Here is a 23,300-nt window from a genome sequence, read left to right as displayed (position 1 = left end):
TTCCTAGGTTGACCCACTAATCAGGAGAAAAGACGAGGATGCTGGCAGGTAGAAGAACAACTGAAATGGAATAGTATGGTTAATTCTGCGCTGCCGAAGAGGAGAACGGTATCCGGGAATGCGGTTTAGTTGTCAATGTGCTTCGAAGTTCCAAACTTCTTCATCAGGAAACCACAGTGTACTCCTGATGAAGGAGTTTAGAACTTCGAAACACGTTGACAATTTAAACCGCATTCCTGGATTACTCTTCTTCTTTTCTATCCTTCCACACCCGATGGAATTAACCCTGTCATTCCATTTCAGTTGTTTTCCAATCTGTGAGTCTGCATGAGCCTTGAGCTTTTTATAGTGGTTGTAGGTACACAGCCATAACAGGTGAGTACCATTGCCCTTGGTCTCCCTATTGTTACTCAGATAAAACCCTATTGTGCTTTCCTGTTTTTCCACTCTACTCGGCAGGTAGAAGGAGGCTCAAAGAGTGCTGACCTGGTGGCCACGGACTACCAGTCTGGCTATCGGATCAGTCCTGCTCAACTTTTTCTATCTGTAAAGAAAGTTGAGCACTGTGCAGATTCCTCACATGGCGGGAAATGAGAAGTACTTTGATTAACCCTGTCTTATGAGGAAAGGTTGCAGGATTTGGGAATGTTTAGTTTGCAAAAGAGAAGACTGAGAGGAGACTTAATAGCTGTCTACAAATATCTAAAGGGCTGTCACATTGTAGAAGGATCATCTTTATTCTCATTTGCACAAGGAAAGACTAGAAGCAATGGGATGAAACTGAATGGGAGGAGACACAGATTAGATATTAGAAAAAACTTTTTGACAGAGTGATCAATGAGTGGAACAGGCTGCCACGAGAAGTGGTGAGTTCTCCTTCAATGGAAGTCTTCAAACAGAGGCTGGACAGACATCTGACTGGGATGATTTAGCGAATCCTGCTTTGAGCAGGGGGTGGGACCAGATGGCCCAGGAGGTCCCTTCCAACTCTACGATTCTATGATTCTATGATTACAACTGATGTCCAATAAATACTCAGATTCTGTTTCCTTACTAAATGCAGGCGAAACATCTTACAATCTAAACGCCACCCTGGCAGATTGAGCAGCTGATGGACGCCCAACTTCTAACTTTTTTTTTTTTTTACTAATGACCGGCATTTTGTGACCACACCGACCGCCTTCCCGCTGCCTGTTTATTAAATGCTGCCTTAATGAACATATTTGCATGTTAGCAGCGGCCGCTCTAGATCACTTCCCAGTGCCGAATTGAAGCTTGCATTACTCCTAACAGCTTTGGTGGATTAGTATAAGGGAGGTGAAGTTAAGAGGGAAAAAAAAATCTCATTTCGTATCTGACATTAATAACTTTCAGGGGGAACGAACATTGGCATTTGTGCTTGGACCCGAATTGAGCCCGGTGTCCTCGCTACAACAAGGGCAGCGAGCGAAGGAGCCAACAAGATATGAAAAAATAAATCATGCATAATGCAGCGATTCTACCTTACATGTTAATTAATGTGTGCAATCAATTACCGATGTTACAATATGAGAAAAGCCGAGGAACTGGTCGTAAAAAAAAATAAAAGTAAAATACAAAAAATACCTATACATTTTTATCTGGCTTTTTTTTTTTTTCCTATTTAAACAAATAGTCTTGGTGCCTGTGAATGCTGTGCCGAGACATGCTTTGAATAACAAGCATCGTAAAATCTAATCAGATTTATAAGGGAAATTGATTGTTGTGGCAGGAAGAGAGGGTGGAAAATAAGCTGAAATTTAAGTGTTAATTTTTATGCTAATCCACCCTGCCTTCCTATGAAGCAATTTTGCTCAGTGCCACAAATATAAAATTGTCCCTTGCAGAGAAATGTCAGCTTGCTAGACCTGAAAGCAGTAATTTATTAAGTATGTTCTTATTACTATGTGTCATAGTTGTTAGGCGGCTATATATACACAATGGCGCTTCACACTTAGGCTGGGAGGGGGGCACGTTTCAGTTGACTGGCTGCAACGTAGAGGGCATTAATACATTATCCTATACCGGGTGGTCTGTGGACAAAAGGCTTTAAGGAAGGGAGGGGGGCACTTATTTATAAACAGCAGTAAATGGATCAGTCAAGGCAAAATAAATAAGGTGGGGTGGGAGGTAGAGAGGATAGCAAATATGCCCCCCTTCCTGCATCCTATTAAATGATCGATACCCATGATGTCATTTCGGGTATGGCAGGCACATTGACGACCTTCTTCCAGTGTCCCTGGATCTCTGTCCAAATCACTTCCAGTGTTCGGTTTCACAGAATTTTAGATTTTGTTGTTTTTTTTGGACAATATCGAGTTTTCGGGAGGGTAGTGAATTAATAGCGTTAAGGCTTCTAATGCAATTCACATATAGGTCAATTACATTCATCAACATCTGCTCTGTCACTCGCATTTGCATATAGCATTCATATGTTAATGATGCTTTTTTTTTTTTTCCCTTTCCTTTGCCTCTCAAGTAATATATTAAAAAATACACCCGCCATTTGCATATCAGTTTAGATCAGTATATTAGAAACAATTTATCATTTTCCGCTTTCTTGCTATGGTTTTTAAAAAGGGAAAGGAGGAGAGCAGAGGGGGGGGGCATGCGAAGAAACAATATGTTGAGTGATGTCTGCTATATTTGAGTACGGCTGTGATTTATATACACGGAGCCCCTTAGCGGGAGAACTTCCATTTTAAAGCAGCTTAAAGCCCTTATAAATCAATAATGACACAGATGGACTGGTGATAATCTATTTAGGATGCCTGATACCAAATATTGTCGTACAGATGATTAGAGTGGCAAGCAGCTTGGGTTTTTTTTTAGCAGCTTTTATGGTAAAGGAGTGAGTTTGAAACTAAAAAATTATATATAGATAGATAAATAGATAAAGAGAATGAAAAAAAAATCCAAAAAGGAGTCACAGAAGGACAAAGAGACGTAGCGGCAACTGCCAATAAAATAATATCAATCCGCATCCATTTAACAAAACAAGGCCCCTTAATGGAATTGTGTCTTCAGGTGTAAATGGTATTAAAAGCTGCATCTTCCCGCAGTCCCTGCCCTGATCTCGCACAAGAGGCGAACGCACAAAATGCAGGTTGTCAAGAGATGGCAGCTGCTAGGAATCTTTTTAAATATAAGCTTGTATTGATCTGATGAGAATGAAGGATCCCGCTGCCACCGAGTGTTTAGCTTCCCGTCTGAAGAACGTCACCGGTGGCCTTGCTTTGGGATAGATTTTCATTCATAGCCGCCGGGGGTTTTTTATTTCATCTTTAACCTTTTCTGATGATTTTTTTTCCTTGACCTCTGTCGTCGGTGCTTCTGCAGTTTAGCTAATTGTTGACTTTTTTATGACACTTTGTGTTTTTTTTTCCTCTCCTTTCAGAGAAAGAAAAGGAAAATTGACGGCCCTGGTCGAAAAGATCTGCCTGGTCCAAGAGGCCCGGTGTCCTTATCAGACTGTCTGCCCTTAAACCAAGCATGCAGTTAAGTTGTTGAGGTAAGGACGTCGTAGGGATGTCGGCATTTCTCTTCTACGGTTGTAGGACACATTTTAGAAGATTGGTATCCATGTATTAGAAGGATCTGAGCTTCTCGGATAAGACCAAGGCAGATGGCTTACAAAACCCAATGGTCTATACCCCATTAGGGGATTCTCAGATATTAGAGGGGTCACTCTTTCAAGACCCTCATCTAACAGCTGTGAAGACCACCCCTTGCTCTGAAGGACCCAACACTATGTAATGCCTCATTCCTCTTGTGGTGGCACTGTAGATTACAGGCGATCGTTGGGATCTCGGCAGCTGGACCCAACACTATGTAATGCCTCATTCCTTTTGTGGTGGCACTGTAGATTACAGGCGATCGTTGGGATCTCGGCAGCTGGACCCAACACTATGTTATGACTCATTCCTCTTGTGGTGGCACTGTAGATTACAGGTGATCAATTATATCAAGGCAGATGGAACTAACGCTGTGTAATGCCTCATTCCTTTTGTGGTGGCACTGTAGATTACCGGCGATCGTTGGGATCTCGGCAGCTGGACCCATCACTATGTGATGCCTCATTCCTCTTGTGATGGAATTAAGCTTTTGCAGATTACAGGTGATAGCTGGGATCTCGGCAGCTTAACATCTTGGCATTGGGATCCTCCTAACAATATAATATTGTCTGAAAGTGCTCAGTATAAAAAACAAAAAAATTTATCAGATTTGGCAACTTCTGGGATGATGTAAAGTTTTTAGCCTTCACATAGGGCAAGCATTGGCGCCTCTCTGTTCTTTAGCTGGACGCTCAGATTGGTAACATGTTGGGATTGAGTGGCTCCGGCATTAGGATGGGTAGTGCCGTGCCGTTCTCCACTGATGGGTCTGATGGCTCCCGATGCTTTACAGGTGAGAGGACTCGGTAACTGTTTCCCATCACTTTTTATTCCACTTGCCTAAGATCCATCAGTAAAATCCGTTAAGAACGGACGTCGGTTCTTCTCGCTTACTGTGCACTGGAGGATAGTGTAATAAGTCTGACATATCTTTCCCCCCAAAACAGTGCCAATTTTGCCAAATATAACCTGTGGACCAGAATAGCACCATTCCTGGAGGAAAGAAAAGATGGCCCTATTGGTGCAGGAGAGCATATGGAAAGGATAGCACCAGGTCTCACTTTTTTCCCCAACAGAACCATATGGTATTGCTGCTTAGTCACATTCAAGTAAAAACAGGACTGAACTGCACTGCCGGGACACAACCTGTGGAGAAAAGTGGAGCTGTCCCCGGAAAGAAAAGCACAAAAATACAGCACATTTTTAATTGGCGCCACCGTATAGCGAGCAGAACGCTGACACAATGCAAGCGATGTAAAGCGACTTTATCTATTTAATATATAGTATAAGAAAAGATTAAAAGGGAAACTTCAAAGGCAAAGACTAAACATCTGGTGTGCGGGGATCATATCCTGTTGCATATTTTATTTGCATATTTTTCAGGGAAGCTCTTGTGGGGGTTTTATGATTAGAAACGATGGAATGGAGGCCTGACCGCACTGGAAACCCGATGGGCGCAGACACGGCGGCAGCCACTTGCCAGGATTCCTCCTCTTATTCTCTGCCTGTTCTTATTCAGAACAGTTTCATCTAAACAAATCGGAAGAAGAGATTAAAAATAGTTTCAGCCAAAGACACGAGATGAGATGGTGAATGATGGCGGGGTGTTACTTTTATTATCCAGATCTGGAAGTCTCGCCCGCCGGCCATAATTTCTTAGGTTGCTTTAAATAAAAAAAAAGGGGTATCATCGCTTCGTACATACGCCACATTATGTATCACGTAGCAATGGGGATTTCTTCTCCGTTCGCGGCTAGAGCTGCATTCATAATTCTGCCGGTGACCAGAGAGCAGTGCATCATGGGAGATCAGGTGACACTTGCACGCTTTTCTTGAGAAAATTGATTCTTATCATGCAAAACTGCACAATTTTTTTCAAGCTGCGATACATCCAGAAACGGACTGGTAGTGAAATTTATCCCTCACGCCCAACGCTCCGTCCAAACTGCACCCTGAGGATGCCGATACTGTTAACAGCATAGGAGACAATGCAGCTCACCACTGGACCAACCCATCTGGCACTTGCCAGAATTGCCAGACGGCTAGTCCGGCCCTGAATAGTGGATTCATCAGTATACGCTTATTTTTACTATATGTTGCGTTAGTTGATAAAAATGCATAATGCAAAAAAAATAGAATATCGCCCTATATCCGTTATGCATTTGGGTATCTATGGGCGACATATCCGATAAGTCAGGAAATCCACACACAGCATTAATAAACCAATCCTTGACAATCAGCTATTTTTTTTGGAGAAGGAAGTCAAATTTCCCCTGTAGTACTAAAAGGGAATAAAAAAAAAATGACCACCTTTGAAAAACAGCGCCTCCTCCTGTCTGCAGGTTGTATGTGGTATTGCCGCTCCATTGCCTGCAAACGGGACAACCATGTTTTTCTATTCCTGGACAATCCCTTTAAATGAGAACCACTGAAGTGAATGGCCGCCGAAGTAATGCTTGCTCACGACAGGTGTCTAAGTGCGGAGTGCTGACATAACTTACGTTTTTCTTTTGGCCCCTGGAGTCAAGCAGTTGAACTTCTTCTATGGGACTTATGGTTGGGGGTTGTCTTTTAAGATTTTACAATGGACGGTGTATTATTATCTGGTTTCTGCATTTGTGCTGCGATCCCAGATCAGTGCTGAGCTGCCTAATGTCCGCATAGAGTCCTTATCCTCCATAATTTATACTGCCATGCAGACTGTAGATTTTTCACCCATATAGTATTTGTCAAGCTTTTCTTAAAGTAGACACATGCATGATATGGCAGTTGTGTTGACAAGTAATAAAAATCATTAGGGGGTTCGGCAGCCCAGACCCTCACCCATCTGGAAGGAGGGAGGAGGTCCTATTACCACCATTTTCAGAAAACCTGATCACTTTATGGGGTCTCTGGAAATTCCAGAAAGAGAACTTGTTAAAAAAAAAAAAAAAAAAAAAAAAAAGTGTTTTTATAAGAATATAAAATGGTAGTTTCAGAAATGGCGGCACCCTTGTATATTGGTTGTAACTGGTATTACAGTGTAGCTGGGGGCTGACAAGAGTGGTTTCTGGTGGAGGAAAGGAGCTGAGCATATTGTTTTAATCTGATAAAACTATCAATAAATGTAACAATTGAGTATTTTCCTCCCTATTACCGAGCGTCGTACGTTACTCTGATTTGTCTTCAGTTACATAATGATACAAGTTGCCGCCATCGTCCTGCTCATTCGTTTTTCCCACCGAACTCAGATTTGGCCACTGATCCGATTTCCCTGATACCAGGGCAGAATTAAAGGGCTGAGTCACCCGAGGTGTGAATTATCACTTTTCCTAACAATGTGTTAACTACAGTCATTACTCGCTGCCATTTACAACCTCACACCCCAGAAATGATGCCAAACAAACGCGACGAGCGCAGAAAACCAGAGACGTATCCTCCACGGTGGTAGATGTAAGACTAAAACTGTTACATGTAATGTATCGATGGTTCATTGCGTACAAGGCCCAAAGGGCATGGGGGCGTCTGGGGTGAATTGTCCTCATCTCGCCTTCAGATTTATATGGTGAGCTACGTCCCCGGTTTCCCTCCACTGTCATTTGTGCATTAATAACTCTGTTGGGTCTGTATATTGCGATTTGTTCATTATTAGATTGGATGATAACAGAGACAATGGCACAATATTTAACGACACTCACCTTAGGCTACATACTTATTTGCTACACCCTCCTGAGTAGTGATACTTGCTGTGTCTGAAATCATAAGCTCCTGAAAACCTCTGTGCTTCTGCATAGCTTGCCATCACTCTTAGTCTGTGACCTCCCAGTTGTCCCAATGCCTCTCCTAATATAATGACTCTTCTTCCCCTGTCACGTGCAACTAAATTCTATATTATAATGTAAGAAACAGCTTACAAATTCAGTAGCCTCCTCTTCTGAAATACTCTGAGCTGTGGGAAGACAATTCTCCATCTACCTTCAGTCTGTAACCTGCCTGTTGTCTCCATTTCCTTACACAGGACACTTTCTCTGTCACATACAGTCTTTCACTTCAGTTGACAAGTCACTGCCCCCTTCAAGATCAGCCCACTGTTAAAACCATCCCTTCAATTTCTAGACTATTAAGATATTCTATCTTCAGCCAATCTAACGCAGCACACAGACATGCAGCCCCTTCCTCAGTAATGTCACATGAGTGAACTGGTCACTGCCTGCCACAAAATGAGCACAATGCTCTCCTGATATATTCTGTGCTGCTGGAAGCCTCTGCTCCTTTCACCTTAAATCTGTGAGATCCCACTTTTCTACATTCCCCTCCTCACATTATGACACCTCCACTGTGACCTGCAGCCATCTTGCTTATTATCAGGTGAGCGAACAGGTCACTGCCTTCCACAAAATCAGCACAAAATCTTCTGAAATACTCAGAGCCGCTGGAAAACACCACTGCTTTCAGTTTGTGACCTACCACTTATACTCTGTTCCTTGTCTAACATCATAACGCTGCCTTTCAAAAATATTATCACTTGAGTGGACTGGTCGCTGCAATTCACAAGATCATCACACTCTTTTGCTGCTGCTGAAATTATTGACTACGGGATGTAGTCTCTCCCAGTGCACATAAAGATATGCAGCACCATCCTTGCCAGCATCTCATGACTGAGCAGGTCACTGCCTTCCACAAAATCGGCACAATCTACTCCGAGCTGCTGCAATTAATATTAGTGAGTGACATCTTAATTTTCTCTCTCCTCTTAGTATTACCCCATATCCATTCTAGAATTACAACTTTATTGGTCACTTCCCTCCTACAAGTTCAGCACACTCCTCGCAGTTGTTATAATCTTACCCATGATTTGTTATATTTGCGGTGTCTCCAATGTTACACACATCTCTGATTGAATTAACGTTGTATTTATGAACTGGTCACTGCCTTTCTCAGAATCAGCGCAATGCCCTTCTGCAATACTGTGAGCCGTTGCGAGTCATTCCTTTCACCATTAATCTGTGTCATCCCCGCATCATGACACCGCCACCAGTGACAAGCAGCACTGTCATCGTTTGATGAGTGGACAGGTCACTGCCCTCCAACAAGATCAGCACACTCATCATCTGCTGCTGTAATACAAAAAAGCACGAATTTAGCAGTGATGGTGATCCCACCGCAGTATACCTTACACAGACATCTAAATCATATGAAAGATTGCTGAGAAAAAAAAAATCAGCATAATCCTTAAAATGTTGCAACTGTGATTTTACGACCCAATCAATTTAGTTAAATAAAGTAACTCATTACGACAACTTTCATTCCTCCCGCTCTGCTCAACCTAAAATTTAAGGTCTTTCTCTGTTCCGAGACATCTGCAAGATGTGGATACAGGCAGGAACATTAAGACAGCAAAGCAGGGCAGCCATATCTTATTGTGCGCTGGAAGATTGCGCCCCAAGGCGACGTTCGCGGAGATCGGGGCTCACCACCTGTTCACTAGTTTTGCCAATAAAAGATTTTGCTTTTGCAAACTCTCTTAACCTACTTTCTCATTGACCAGTAATTAACACTTGAAACAAGTCTAAAAATAATGTCTAGTGAATAAATGATAAGGATTTTGCGGGATAACGTACCGTCATCTGTCAATGTGTAATATCTTGATTAAATCATGTTATAATGTTAATTTCTTATGGCTGTTTATGATCGAGCTCGCTGGTTCTACAGCGCTGGGAATACAAAGTAAAAGAGAGTGACGTTCTGCCTCTGGTAAAATAATATACTCTGCATTATACGAGTTACTAACAGTCATCTGCAAGGATTGGAGCGCGCTTGCCGAGACAGTGTGTCTGTGCAGTCTAACGGAGGACTATAATGGGATAAGACATCAAGGGTTACTCCTATCTTTGACATTAATGGCATATCCACATGACGCGGTGTAATTATTGTGATTTCCAACTCTGGGAAGCGGACACTATCTCATGCCTCAGTTACAGGGGAAAATGGCAAAATTATGAAGAACATATTAAAAATGGACATATACATACATTTATATATTGTAGAAGAGTAAGAAATAATGCAAATAAAGAAAAAAATGAAAACCCCACCAGTCCCAACAAAGGAGACGACTATAGCCACCATGTTCACCCGAGACTAAGCATGCAATGTAACAATATAGTACATAGGATCCCATTATAATACCTTATTATGGTGTGAACTAGCAAATTTAAAGAATCAAGTGCCATCATTTAATTTCTTTCTTTTTGTAGTCATTACTCCCGATATAAAGGAAAAAAAAATATTCTATATAAAAAAAAATCTCAAAAACTGCTTTATGTAAGATCCCTGCAAATATTAAAATACAGTTAAACACCCACCATAAAGTGGAACCTTCAGTCTTGGGTGACAAAACAACATTTTGTGTGGCCATTGTGATATCTGCAATAGGGAATTTGACTGTCAGCCGCCCTATAAATATATAAAGATCAGGGTGATTATAATATATACCGTGCAAAAAAAATATATATATATATTCTGCTCAACTAATATGATACACCATGAAATCCTTCCCAGGAAATCAATACAAAACCAAATTGATTTTCTTCCGCTTCCTTGAAAATATTCATACACATTGATCATTACTTCTGTGCATATTCCAAGATGTGGATTTATTATGAATAGAATTAAATAGGCTTTAAATCCACCAGGGGTCACGTCGAAAGCCGAATGTCAGCCAAGGAAAAGTGTAGAAGAACTAATCACCCTTCCCCAACTCCCAATAATTAATATCTCAGCGGTGAACATAGGAGTGAAGCCAGTTATTTGACCAATATCTAATCAGTTTGGCTAGTTAGCTTTTAGGTTTTGTTTATGGCATTGGTCTTTGGTGGCAAAGTTTTGCGTGGTGTACATTATATAAAGGGAAGACCATAAAATACATCATATCCATCAGGTAAACACAAAACCTTATGCTGTATTGTGTCCATCAGGTGTAGAGGAGGCCAGAAGATGTATTGTGTCCATCAGGTGTAGAGGAGGCCAGAAGATGTATTGTGTCCATCAGATTTAGAGTAGGCTAGGAAATGTATTGTGTCCACCAGGTGTAGAGGAGACTAGAAGATGTACTGTGTCTATCAGGTGTAGAAGAGATCAGAAGATATATTGTGTCCATCAGGTTTAGCGTAAACTAGAAAATGTATTGCGTTCATCAGGTGTAGAGGAGACCAGAAGATGTATTTTGTCCATCAGGTGTAGAAGAGACCAGAAGATGTGTTGTCCATCAGGTTTAGAGTAGACTAGGAAAAGTATTGTGTTCATCAGGTGTAGAGGAGACTGGAAGATATATTCTGTCCATCAGGTGTGGAGGAACTATGGTATGTGTTGTGTCCATCAGGTATAGAGGAGACTATAACATGTATTGTGTCTATCAGGTGTAGAGGAGACTAGAACATGTATTGTGTCCATCAGGTGTAGAGGAGACCAAAATGTATATTGTGTCCATCAGGTGTAGAGGAGACCAAAATCTATATTGTGTCTATCAGGTGTAGAGGAGATCAGAAGGTGTATTGTGTCCATCAGGTTTAGAGTAGACTAGCAAATATGTTGTGTCCATCAGGTGTAGAGATGTCTGAGATGTATCGTATCCATCAGGTATAGAGATGACTATAAGACCACGTTCACACGTTCAGTTTTTGGTCAGGATTTTACATCAGCATTTGTAAGCCAAAAGCAGGAGTGGAACAATCAGAGGAAAAGTTTAATAGAAAGATGTCTCCACTTCTGTATTTTTACCCACTCCTGGTTTTGGCTTACAAATGGTGATAGAAAATACTGACCAAATAATTAACATATGAACGTGGACTAAGATATATTGTGTCCATCAGGTGTAGAGGAGATTAGAAGATATTTGTGTCTATCTTGTGAAGGAGAAATCAAGAGTTGTATTATGACCATGAAACAAAATGTCATAATTAGAGTTGAGCGAAACAGGTCGGTCAGATTCAAAAGTCACCGACTTTCGCCAAAGTCAGGTTTCATGAAGCGAAACCCGACCACAGTGTAAAGTTGGCCATGCGGTCGGCGACCCAAGCGTCAAAGTCCGGTTTCGCCGAATGCTTGCACGTGACTTTTTTCAGCCAATGAGAGAAGCGTAGCGTAGCGTGAGCTTAGCTGGAGTGGGAGACAGAGAGAGCGGGAAAGGGAGAGGGAGAGAGATTTCGCTGCCTCTGGGGTTAAAATTCATGCCAGGTGTGTTTACAGTCCTCCACTCACTGCCGTTTTTCTCCCCATTGACTTGCATTGGGTTTCGTGTTTCACGACTTTTCCCTATAGTCGGCCGATTTCGTTCGACTCAACTTTTGAGAAAGTCGGGTTTCATGAAACCCGACTCGACCCTAAAAAAGGCAAAGTCGCTCATCTCTAGTCATAATGAATTATTTGGGGTACAATTAGAGTAATATGGAATAGTAATTGATTACTAATAAAGAATTAGAGTAACATGGAGTAGTATTGGATTAATATTACAATAGTATTGGAGTAATATTAGTATTACTGGAGTAATTTGGTATAATATTGGTATAATATGGTTTAGCACTGGAGTTAATATTGAAGTAATGTCTATTATTTGTGTAGCATTAGAGTAAAAATTTGTAGTATTGAAGTCATTTGGAGTAATATTGACCTAATAGGCAGTAGTATTAGAATAGTATTGGAGTAATATAGTGTAATAGTAGAGTAATAATGGAGTAGTGTTAAAATAGTGTTGGCATAATATTGGAGTAGCATTGGAGCATTGGGGAGTAGTGTTTGAGTAACATGGAATATAATTGTAATCATACTGGTGTATTAGAGTAGTACCAGAGTAGTATTGGAGTATAATTGGTGTAAAATTAGAATAATATGATGTTATGGAGTAATAATTGAGCAATATTGGAGTGGTTTTGGAGCAGAACTAGAGTAATATGAACACTTCAGTTATACTAGAGTAGTAATTAAGTAATATTCGAGTGGTATTGAAGTAATATTGAAGTAGAATTGGAGTAGCATTGCAGTAAAATTGGAGTAGTATTGGAGCAGTATTTGAGTACTACTGCAGTATCATTGAAATAGTATTGCAGTAATAGTGGAGTAGTATTGCAGTAATATTGGAGAAGTATTGCGGTAATACGTTAGTAGTAATGCAGTAATGGAGTAATAGAATAGTGCAGTAGTGTTGGAGTAATATTGATATAGTATTGCAGTAATGGAATAATATAGTAGTATTGTAGCAATATTGTAATAGTAATGGAGTAATATTGTTGTAACATTTGAGTAGTAGTGCAGTAATGGAGTAATATTGCAGTAATATAGTAGTATTGTAGCAATATTGGAATAGTGTTGTCTGAGTAGTGCAGTAGTATTGGAGTAGTAGTGGAGTAATATTGATGTACTGCTGTAATATTGGAATAGTGCGGTGATATTGAAGTAGTGCAGGAATATTGGCGAAGTATTCTAGTATTGCAGTAATATTGGAGTAGTATTGGAGTAGTGCAGTAATATTGGAGTAGTGCAGTAATATTGGAGTAGAGCAGTAATATTGGAGTAGTATTGGAGTGATAGTGCAGTAATATTGGAGTAGTATTGGAGTATTGGAGTAGTAGTGCAGTAATATGGGATTAATATTGGAGTAGTGCAGTAATATTGGAGTAGTGCAGTAATATTGGAGTAGTGCAGTAATACTGGAGTAGTAGTGCAGTAATAGTGGAGTAGTATTGGAATAGTAGTGCAGTAATATCGGAGTAGTATTGGAGTAGTGTAGTAATATTGGAGTAGTAGTGCAGTAATATTGGAGTAGTGCAGTAATACTGTAGTAGTATTGGAGTAGTATTAGAGTAGTGCAGTATTATTGGAGTAGTAGTGCTGTAATATTGGTGTACTATTGGAGTAGTAGTGCAGTAATACTGGAGTAGTATTGGAGTAGTGCAGTAATATTGGAGTAGTAGTGCAGTAATACTGGCGTAGTGCAGTAATATTGGAGTAGTTTTGGAGTAGTAGTGCAGTAATATTGGTGTAGTATTGGAGTAGTGCAGTAATATTGGAATAGTATTGGAGTAGTAGTGCAGTAATACTGGAGTAGTATTGGAGCAGTATTGGAGTAGTAGTGCAGTAATATTGGAGTAGTATTAGAGTAGTGCAGTAATGGAGTAGTGCAGTAATCCTGGAGTAGTATTGGAGTAGTGCAGTAATACTGCAGTAGTATTGGAGTAGTAGTTCCGTAATATTGGAGTATTATTGGAGCATTATTGGAGTAGTGCAGTAATATTGGAGTAGTATTAGAGTAGTACAGTAATGGAGTAGTGCAGTAATCCTGGAGTAGTATTGGAGTAGTGCAGTAATACTGGAGTAGTATTGGAGTAGTAGTTCCGTAATATTGGAGTATTATTGAAATAGTATTTCAGTAATATTGGTGTAGTATTGGAGTAGTATTGCAGTAATGGTGTAGTATTGGAGTAGTATTGCAGTAATATTGGTGTAGTATTGGAGTAGTGCAGTAATAGAGTATTATTGGAGTAGTAGTGCAGTAATACTGGAGTAGTATTGGAGTAGTAGTGCAGTAATATTGGAGTAGTATTGGAGCAGTATTGGAGTAGTGCAGTAATATTGGAGTAGTAGTGCAGTAATATTGGAGTAGTATTGGAGTAGTGCAGTAATATTGGAGTAGTATTAGAGTAGTGCAGTAATGGAGTAGTGCAGTAATCCTGGAGTAGTATTGGAGTAGTGCAGTAATACTGGAGTAGTATTGGAGTAGTAGTTCCGTAATATTGGAGTATTATTGGAATAGTATTTCAATAATATTGGTGTAGTATTGGAGTAGTATTGCAGTAATGGTGTAGTATTGGAGTAGTATTGCAGTAATATTGGTGTAGTATTGGAGTAGTGCAGTAATAGAGTATTATTGGAGTAGTAGTGCAGTAATACTGGAGTAGTATTGGAGTAGTAGTGCAGTAATATTGGAGTAGTATTGGAGCAGTATTGGAGTAGTGCAGTAATATTGGAGTAGTAGTGCAGTAATATTGGAGTAGTATTGGAGTAGTGCAGTAATATTGGAGTAGTATTGGAGTAGTGCAGTAATGGAGTAGTGCAGTAATACTGGAGTAGTATTGGAGTTGTGCAGTAATATTGGAGTAGTGCAGTATCATTGGAGTAGTATTAGAGTTGTGCAGTAATATTGGAGTAGTATTGGAGTAGTAGTGCAGTAATATGGGAGTAATATTGGAGTAGTATTGCAGTAATATTGGTGTAGTATTGGAGTAGTAGTTCAGTAATATTGGAGTATTATTGGAATAGTATTTCAGTAATATTGGTGTAGTAGTGCAGTAATATTGGAGTAGTATTGGAGCAGTATTGGAGTAGACAGTAATAATGGAGTAGTAATGCAGTAATATTGGAGTAGTGCAGTAATACTGGAGTAGTATTGGAGTAGTGCAGTAATACTGGAGTAGTGCAGTATCATTGGAGTAGTATTAGAGTAGTGCAGTAATATTGGAGTAGTATTGGAGTGACAGTGCAGCAATATTGGAGTAGTAGTGCAGTAATATGGGAGTAATATTAGAGTAGTATTGGAGTAGTAGTTCAGTAATGGAGTATTATTGGAGTAGTATTGCAGTAATATTGATGTAGTATTGGAGTAGTATTGCCGTAATATTGGAGTAATATTGGAGTAGTGCAATAATATTTGAGTAGTATTGGAGTAGTATTGCAGTAATATTGGTGTAGTATTGGAGTAGTATTGCAGTAATATTGGTGTAGTATTGGAGTAGTAGTGCAGTAATACTGCAGGAGTATTAGATTAGTAGTGCAGTAATATTGGAGTAGTATTGGAGTAGTGCAGTAATATTGGAGTAGTATTGCAGTAATGGTGTAGTATTGGAGTAGTATTGCAGTAATATTGGTGTAGTTTTGGAGTAGTAGTTCCGTAATATTGGAGTATTATTGAAATAGTATTTCAGTAATATTGGTGTAGTATTGGAGTAGTATTGAAGTAATGGTGTAGTAGTGGAGTAGTATTGCAGTAATATTGGAGTAGTGCAGTAATATTGGTGTAGTATTGGAGTAGTATTGCAGTAATATTGGAGTAGTAGTGCAGTAATACTGCAGGAGTATTAGAGTAGTAGTGCAGTAATATTGGAGTAGTATTGGAGTAGTGCAGTAATATTGGAGTAATATTGGAGTAGTATTGGAGTAGTGCAGTAATATTGGAGTAATATTGGAGTAGTATTGCAGTAATATTGGAATAATATTGGAGTAGTGCAGTAATATTGGAGTAGTATTGCAGTAATATTGGAGTAGTATTGGAGTAGTATTGCAGTAATATTGGAGTAGTATTGGAGTAGTATTGCAGTAATATTGGTGTAGTATTGGAGTAGTATTGCAGTAATATTGGTGTAGTATTGGAGTAGTATTGCAGTAATATTGGTGTAGTATTGGAGTAGTATTGCAGTAATATTGGTGTAGTATTGGAGTAGTAGTGCAGTAATACTGCAGGAGTATTAGAGTAGTAGTGCAGTAATATTGGAGTAGTGCAGTAATATTGGAGTAGTATTGGAGTAGTAGTGCAGTAATATTGGAGCAGTATTGGAGTAGTAGTGCCTCTGGTGCTGTCTCGCTGGGATGAATGTCACATTTTGCAGAATATTGCCCATGTATAAGTGAGAACGTGCCCCCGCTACATCCTAACCTCGCTTGTTATCAAAGAAACTTCCAGCTTATTAGCAACAAAGGACTTTTATCCTTTGTGTTGCCCTATTTGCTGGGGCTTCCTGAATTAAACGACCGTTTCCTGCTCTTTATATGCATGACCACATCTGGGCAGGCAGCTCACAGCCCTGTTGCCTAATAACAATCACCTTCTCCCTCAGTCTCTCTTGATTGTGTCTAATTCACTCTGACAGATACTGCCTGACAACTCGCCTGCCTTCCCTCCCTCCGTGACCTGAAGTTACTCACAGCACTTATATAGTCTGTCATTTTTAATATTTGATTTCATTTTAAGTTATGTGTTTTACCGAGAAGATGAAACAAAAAATGGGAGCTTGTAATGGAACATAAATTTAACCCTTCTATCCGGGGAGCGCTGCGCCACCACCGCCTCTCGCGTTTTTTTTTTCTTCCTTTTCTTGGCATGCTATTATGTTTGGAATAAAATAACATTAATTTATGGAAGAAAAAAAGAGGAGAAGGGTTATTGTGTTTGTTTTGTCTTTTGGCTGACAGATATTTTCTGCAGTATTGGTCTGCTGCATAAACAGGAAAATGGAGAATAACTACATGGCCACGTTCAAGACTGCAAAGGTCATTCAGAGAAGTGCACACATGTAGTGCAAATATCGGTGCTGATGGCATGCGCATGTTGTATTCTTTACACAGAAGTGCAAGATTATTGCATCTGCCACATGTCCAAAATTTTGTTATGTTTAATCTTGTACTCCTGAGTTACATCCTGTATTATACCCCAGAGCTACACTCACTATTCTGCTGGTGCAGTCACTGTGTACATACATTACATTACTGATCCTGAGTTACATCCTGTATTATAGTCCAGAGCTGCACTCACTAGTCTGCTGGTGCAGTCACTGTGTACATACATTACATTACTGATCCTGAGTTACCTCCTGTATTTTACGCCAGAGCTACACTCACTATTCTGCTGGTGCTGTCACTGTGTACATACATTACATTACTGATCCTGAGTTACCTCCTGTATTATACCCCAGAGCTGCACTCACTATTCTGCTGGTGCAGTCACTGTGTACATACATTACATTACTGATCCTGAGTTACATCCTGTATTATATCCCAGAGCTGCACTCACTATTCTGCTGGTGTAGTCACTGTATACATACATTACATTACTGATCCTGAGTTACATCCTGTATTATACTCCAGAGCTGCACTCACTATTCTGCTAGTGCAGTCACTGTGTACATACATTACTGATCCTGAGTTACATCCTGTATTATACTCCAGAGCTGCACTCACTATTCTGCTGGTGCAGTCACTGTGTACATACATTACTGATCCTGAGTTACATCCTGTATTATACTCCAGAGCTGCACTCACTATTCTGCTGGTGCAGTCACTGTATACATACATACATTACATTACTGATCCTGAGTTACATCCTGTATTATACCCCAGAGCTGCACTCACTATTCTGCTGGTGCAGTCACTGTGTACATACATTACATTACTGATCCTGAGTTACCTCCTGTATTATACTCCAGAGCTGCACTCACTATTCTGCTAGTGCAGTCACTGTGTACATACATTACTGATCCTGAGTTACATCCTGTATTATACTCCAGAGCTGCACTCACTATTCTGCTGGTGCAGTCACTGTGTACATACATTACATTACTGATCCTGAGTTACATCCTGTATTATACCCCAGAGCTGCACTCACTATTCTGCTGGTGCAGTCACTGTGTACATACATTACATTACTGATCCTGAGTTACATCCTGTATTATACCCCAGAGCTGCACTCACTATTCTGCTGGTGCAGTCACTGTGTACATACATTACATTACTGATCCTGAGTTACCTCCTGTATTATACTCCAGAGCTGCACTCACTATTCTGCTGGTGCAGTCACTGTGTACATACATTACATTACTGATCCTGATTTATATCCTGTATTATACTCCAGAGCTGCACTCACTATTCTTCTGGTGCAGTCACTATGTACATACAGTACATTACATTACCAATCTTGAGTTACATCCTGTGTAAACTTCAGAGCTGCACTCACTATTCTGCAGTCTGAAATCTATTAGATTGTGTTCTGAAAATTTGCATTTTAAGAAGTCAATTCTCAAAACTAGACAGTCTTTGGATTTTAGGAGCACCCCTTTGTTTGTTTGTGGGGGTAGTGGGGCTAGTAGGGTTGAAGACCTTTTCCCAAAACAACCTGAAGAACGGTGAAGGCAGCTATGGGGTGTAGTATAGTTCTTAACCTTAATAGAAGAAATGCAAAATATTTCCAATCTTACTAAATTTTAGGTGTAAACAGGAAAATTCAGATCTAAATATATTTACTAATAAAATGCAAAGACAACTTTTTTTTCGGGTTCTCAGGATGCTGCTCTCGGAGTTTACCTAAGAAATCTTCATATTTGAGCCTGAGGCTCTTTGGGATTTAAGGGACATCTCAGGGCCTCGATGTTTATGTGTAAGATCTCAGGGTCACTACGCTGCGGGCTGACCTCTGTTATTTTTTTTCCCATTAAATTTCTTCTCTCCTAAGATTTACAGTGACCTGAGGTGGATGCCATCTCCTCCTTGGTGCTTATCTTATTTTTTTTGCAGAAAATCAAAGTTTAGGACTCAGGCTGATGAATATGCCCATACTTCCAGCTAGATTCGTCATGTTTCATCATCTATGTGTCATAGCATGTAGAATAAGAACACAGCGCCCCCATACATCACATGGGCAAGAGCACAAGGAGGGGGAGATGTGTGTTCCTCCTTCTCCTTATTTCTTTCTTAGGTTTTGCAAATGATTTTCTTATAGACCAGGCATTTGAGATCCACCCAATACTATAATAACTGCCCCTCAATTTAATATTGGCGCCAGATGAACGATCATATATGATTGTCACCACTTTGTATACTTGGGATGAAAAGTCAGGTACACTTGCAAGTTTTGGCAAGAACGCTCAACCAACTAATGTGTTTAGGAGGTGGATGGTAGTGGTGGGGTTCTCCTGTTTTTTTTTTCTTGATGGCAGATGTCTGGGAGGGGTGAATTGGTCGAGCATGGTACATTTCAACATATCTGATCCTTTGAGTCATTTTTTTAGGTGCCTGTGGTGACAGTGCACTCCCACACCGCCCACAAGGAATGCTGCCGACAGCAATGTGAAGTGTATGACCAGCTTAACAGATGTGTCCAGTATATATATCTGTTTTTATTTCTATGTATTTCTCAGTGATTGAGGACACTTGTTTAGTAGTAGTCTCCATTACTTCTACACATTTTCTTTTAAGTGGCTACACTATTAGGTCTGGATGGGTCCTGACTGGTAGAATAGGGATCCCAAATTTACTCTTTTATCAGAGTGCATGACCCCATTTTCTTCCTGTTTTCTCCCATTTCTATACCCAATGTTTTGGTCAGGAAAAGTGGGATGGGGATCGTCCTACAATGGGTTACAAAGAAGAGAGGCCCCCAGTCACCACCTATCAGTGGCCATTTGTTAGGCACCTTTTTGTTTAAGGTTGGGTCTCAAAGGTCTTTTTGAGAGTGCCTTCAACAAATTGTTTGCCTAATCCTAAACCAGCCCTACTCTGGCTTTCAATGAAGAGAGGGACCCCACATGCCAGTTCTAGGCAGCCCACTCTTTTAATATATATTGGAACATGGGTGAGTGTCATTTTTTTGCCCGAATTTCTTGTCGTACAAGAAGTGAGGCATGCTTTTTGGGTTGGTACCATGCAGTTTCTGTACAAAGGTCCACATTGCCTTTTGGAAAAGGAATGGGGTCAACTTTCGGTGGAGCCCTCACTTTTCTTCACTAGGACCTGAGTCGTAGCGCCCGGAGTAGCCGAGTGGTTTATTGGTGCCTCCTGCACCATGTGGCCTGGCAACATGTCCACCGCGGCCACCTGGCTATATTAGCTGCAGTGCCTAACTCTATAGTACATGGATATGGCCTTCATTTTATCCAAAATGGCATATTGACACGTTTCCAAGAATTTTTCACATAGAACACAGAAGATGTATCATGAAATAGAAAAATATATACAAAATATTTTATTCCATGATTCATAAAGTGAATTAAAGGAAATGACCTGGATCATGGCAGAGACTACATGAGCAAATCTCTACTTTCCACTTTAAGAGCTACTTCTCCTTTAAGGATTTAGACGCTTAAATTCGTCCGGTCAACAAATAATGAAATTAATGAAGATTAGCGGGTTTCAGCATTGTACACAACCCCTCAGCCGAGTAATAATCACAGGGCAGATTGGATCTGCAATGACCGGTCTTGGCCCATCTGGTGACTATACACCAGATTATAACACTACAAACTGCTGTCATTGCTGAGGATACTATTCTTAGGAAGCATAAATGCAGGCTGCACGTCGTGACATCAAGAGATAAATCAGTAATCAGGATCACATCATCATCATCATCCCGCTTTCATGCTGCAAATAAGCAAAAAAAAAAAAAGCCAGAGAGGATATATATAGATGTAATGATGGCATCAGCTTGACATTGCATCTCTGGTTGGGTTCACACAAGCGTTAGTGAGCCACTTGCGGTTTACCCTGAGTTGCTGTACTTTTGTAGTTCAATGTGATTTTTGTAAAGGTCAAACATGTATTTTTTAACATATTAACATATTTCACTGCGAAAATTTGCAGTAAAGCATGCGCGGTTTCGCTGTGAAGCTATTGCCTTATCTACATATTTATCCTTTGTCTTAACCCAGTGGTTTTCTAGAGCAAGGCCCACCAACAGATCATGTTTTCAGGATTTCCTTAGTATTGCCAGGGTGATAATGGCTTCACCTGTGCAATACAAAGGAAATCCTGAAAACCTGATCTGTTGGTGGGCCATGAGGACTGGAGTTGGGGAACCCTGCTCTAGAGGTTAGAAATTGTTAGTTTATCTCTTGCTTAGACCATCAATGTTCTACCAACGAGCTGGTCACCCAAGGATCAGCATGATAAAGCAGTATTAGAGTGCTCATGAGGTCCATATGTGTCCCCTTGATCATTGCCTACATACTTGAAGAACGTGAAGACCTACCTCTTCCGACAAGCCTACAACTTGCAGTAACCACCGATCCACCAAACCGCTGTACAACCAGCTCTACCCTCGCCTACTGTATCCTCACCCATCCTGTTGTAGATTGTGAACCCTCACGGGCAGGGTCTTCTCTCATCCTGTACCAGTCGTGCCTTGTATTGTTTAAGATTACTGTACTTGTATGTATTATGTATACCCCTCCTCACATGTAAAGCGCCATGGAATAAATGGTGCTATAATAATAATAAATAATAATACTCCATGTCCTCTATCAATAGACCATCAATGTTTTACCAACCACCTGAACACCCAAGGATCAGCACGATGAAGAAATTGTAGAGCACTCATGAAGTCCATATATGTCCCTTTCATCTTTGAATGAGTTCTCCATGTTCTCTATCAATAGACTATCAATGTTAGATTGACAGTAGTCCGACCCCCAATACCCTCATAACTGGCACAATCAACTGGCTGTGGAGCTCTTGTGAGGTCCATAACGTCTTCATCTTTAAAGTAGTCTGTTTGATTCATGGGGTGTCCGACCATCAAGCAGCACAACAAAAGGGCCGTGAAGTGCTTGTGAGGTCCATAACGTATTCTTCTTTAAAGTAATCTATGTTTGGTTCATGGGGAGTCCAATGAAAGGGCCATGGAGCGCTTGCAAGGTTCATCATGTTTAGGGTAGGATTTCACTGACCTCCGAGACCCCAACCGATCAGCACTTGGTTTTGGTTGTCGAGCAAGACTAAAGTCCATGTCTCTCTATGTCTTAGAAAAGGTTTCAGTCGGGGTTTGATTTGTGGATGCCAATCCTTTAGAAGGCCACCAATCAGCTCAATGAAATAGTTATGGAGCACAGCCTGACTCAGTGAAGCAGCCCTTCAGTACCCCCTTCCTTGTGGTGATTGAGTGAAACACCAAGCTTCGAAGAATATCTTTGAAAAAATATTCCAAACACAGACTTGGGGCTCATACAGATGACCGAATATTGGATTCCACTTGGACCAATGTCAATCCATGGGGCAAGTGTACATGTCCGATTTGTATCTTAGACTGAGTCTGTTGAAGGAAAAAAAAATCACCACACCGTATTTGCATCCGATATTTGGATGCATGTCAATGAGTCCGTGGGAAAAATCAAGCTGCAACCGGATGACATCTGAGTACAGTACGATCTTCACGGACTGACAGTATGAAGAAGATGGAGACATTTTTTTTTCTGTCTTCTCCACATCCAAAGAATCGTAGCACACTGTGATCAAACATTTAATAATAAATTCTGACTATTTTCCAGGAAGATGCATAATGGGTGATGGAAGTAAACGATGCTGGTCCCACTGCAAACAGTTTACCCCCCAAGAAAAGTAATTCAATTTTTATCTCTGCACATTTTCATCTTTTCTTTCAAGGGTCACATTGGGGAACTGACCAGAGCTTTTGCCCGAAACTGTTGTGATCGTCACATCGGTGGCCGGTTGAGCAGACGTCTGGGTGGTTCCTCACCTTTCAATCACCCTGATTTATGTACACATGTATAGTGTAAAGCTAATGAGCAGAAATTGGCTATTTTTAAGTGAGAAGACAGAACTGTAACAGAGTGATGAGCAGTAATAGAAAGTGTATTATTACTCTATAAAACGCGCCGGATTCTTTAACATGCAGTGACTGGGTAATTTAGCTAGCTCCTGGATCCAATTAAAAAAAAATCTATGTTGCAACCACAGTGGGAGGACGGTCAGAGGCAGTAAATGCTGCGTATAAGATTGCTTGGTACCTGTGGCATGCTCCTTGTTCCTAGCGTTATTGGATGGAGAATACATTAAACACTCTCATTACTGGCCACCATTAGGGATACTTCAAGCAGTTACCCTCTCACAAAGTGTCGCCTGCTCCTTCGTTTCTGCCTTTTA

At 40.5% G+C, this 23,300-nt stretch overlaps 1 protein-coding gene across 7 annotated transcripts in view; it reads left to right on the top strand.

The window, feature by feature from the left end:
• ZNF536 (zinc finger protein 536) overlaps positions 1–23,300 on the top strand; it is a 467,918-nt gene that overhangs the window by 268,425 nt on the left and 176,193 nt on the right. For all 7 annotated transcript variants that reach the window (XM_073555023.1, XM_073555025.1, XM_073555019.1 and 4 more), the window contains one exon: positions 3,416–3,529. The gene's annotated coding sequence lies outside the window, so the exon portion shown is untranslated. The remainder of the gene's footprint in view (positions 1–3,415; positions 3,530–23,300) is intronic.

This window comes from Dendrobates tinctorius, unplaced genomic scaffold (genome assembly GCF_039654945.1).
Source record: "Dendrobates tinctorius isolate UK_male_01 unplaced genomic scaffold, ASM3965494v1 ptg000214l, whole genome shotgun sequence".
Taxonomy (NCBI): domain Eukaryota; kingdom Metazoa; phylum Chordata; class Amphibia; order Anura; family Dendrobatidae; genus Dendrobates; species Dendrobates tinctorius.
Note: the sequence above shows the minus strand (reverse complement) of the source record. Positions and strands in the feature narration are given on the sequence as shown.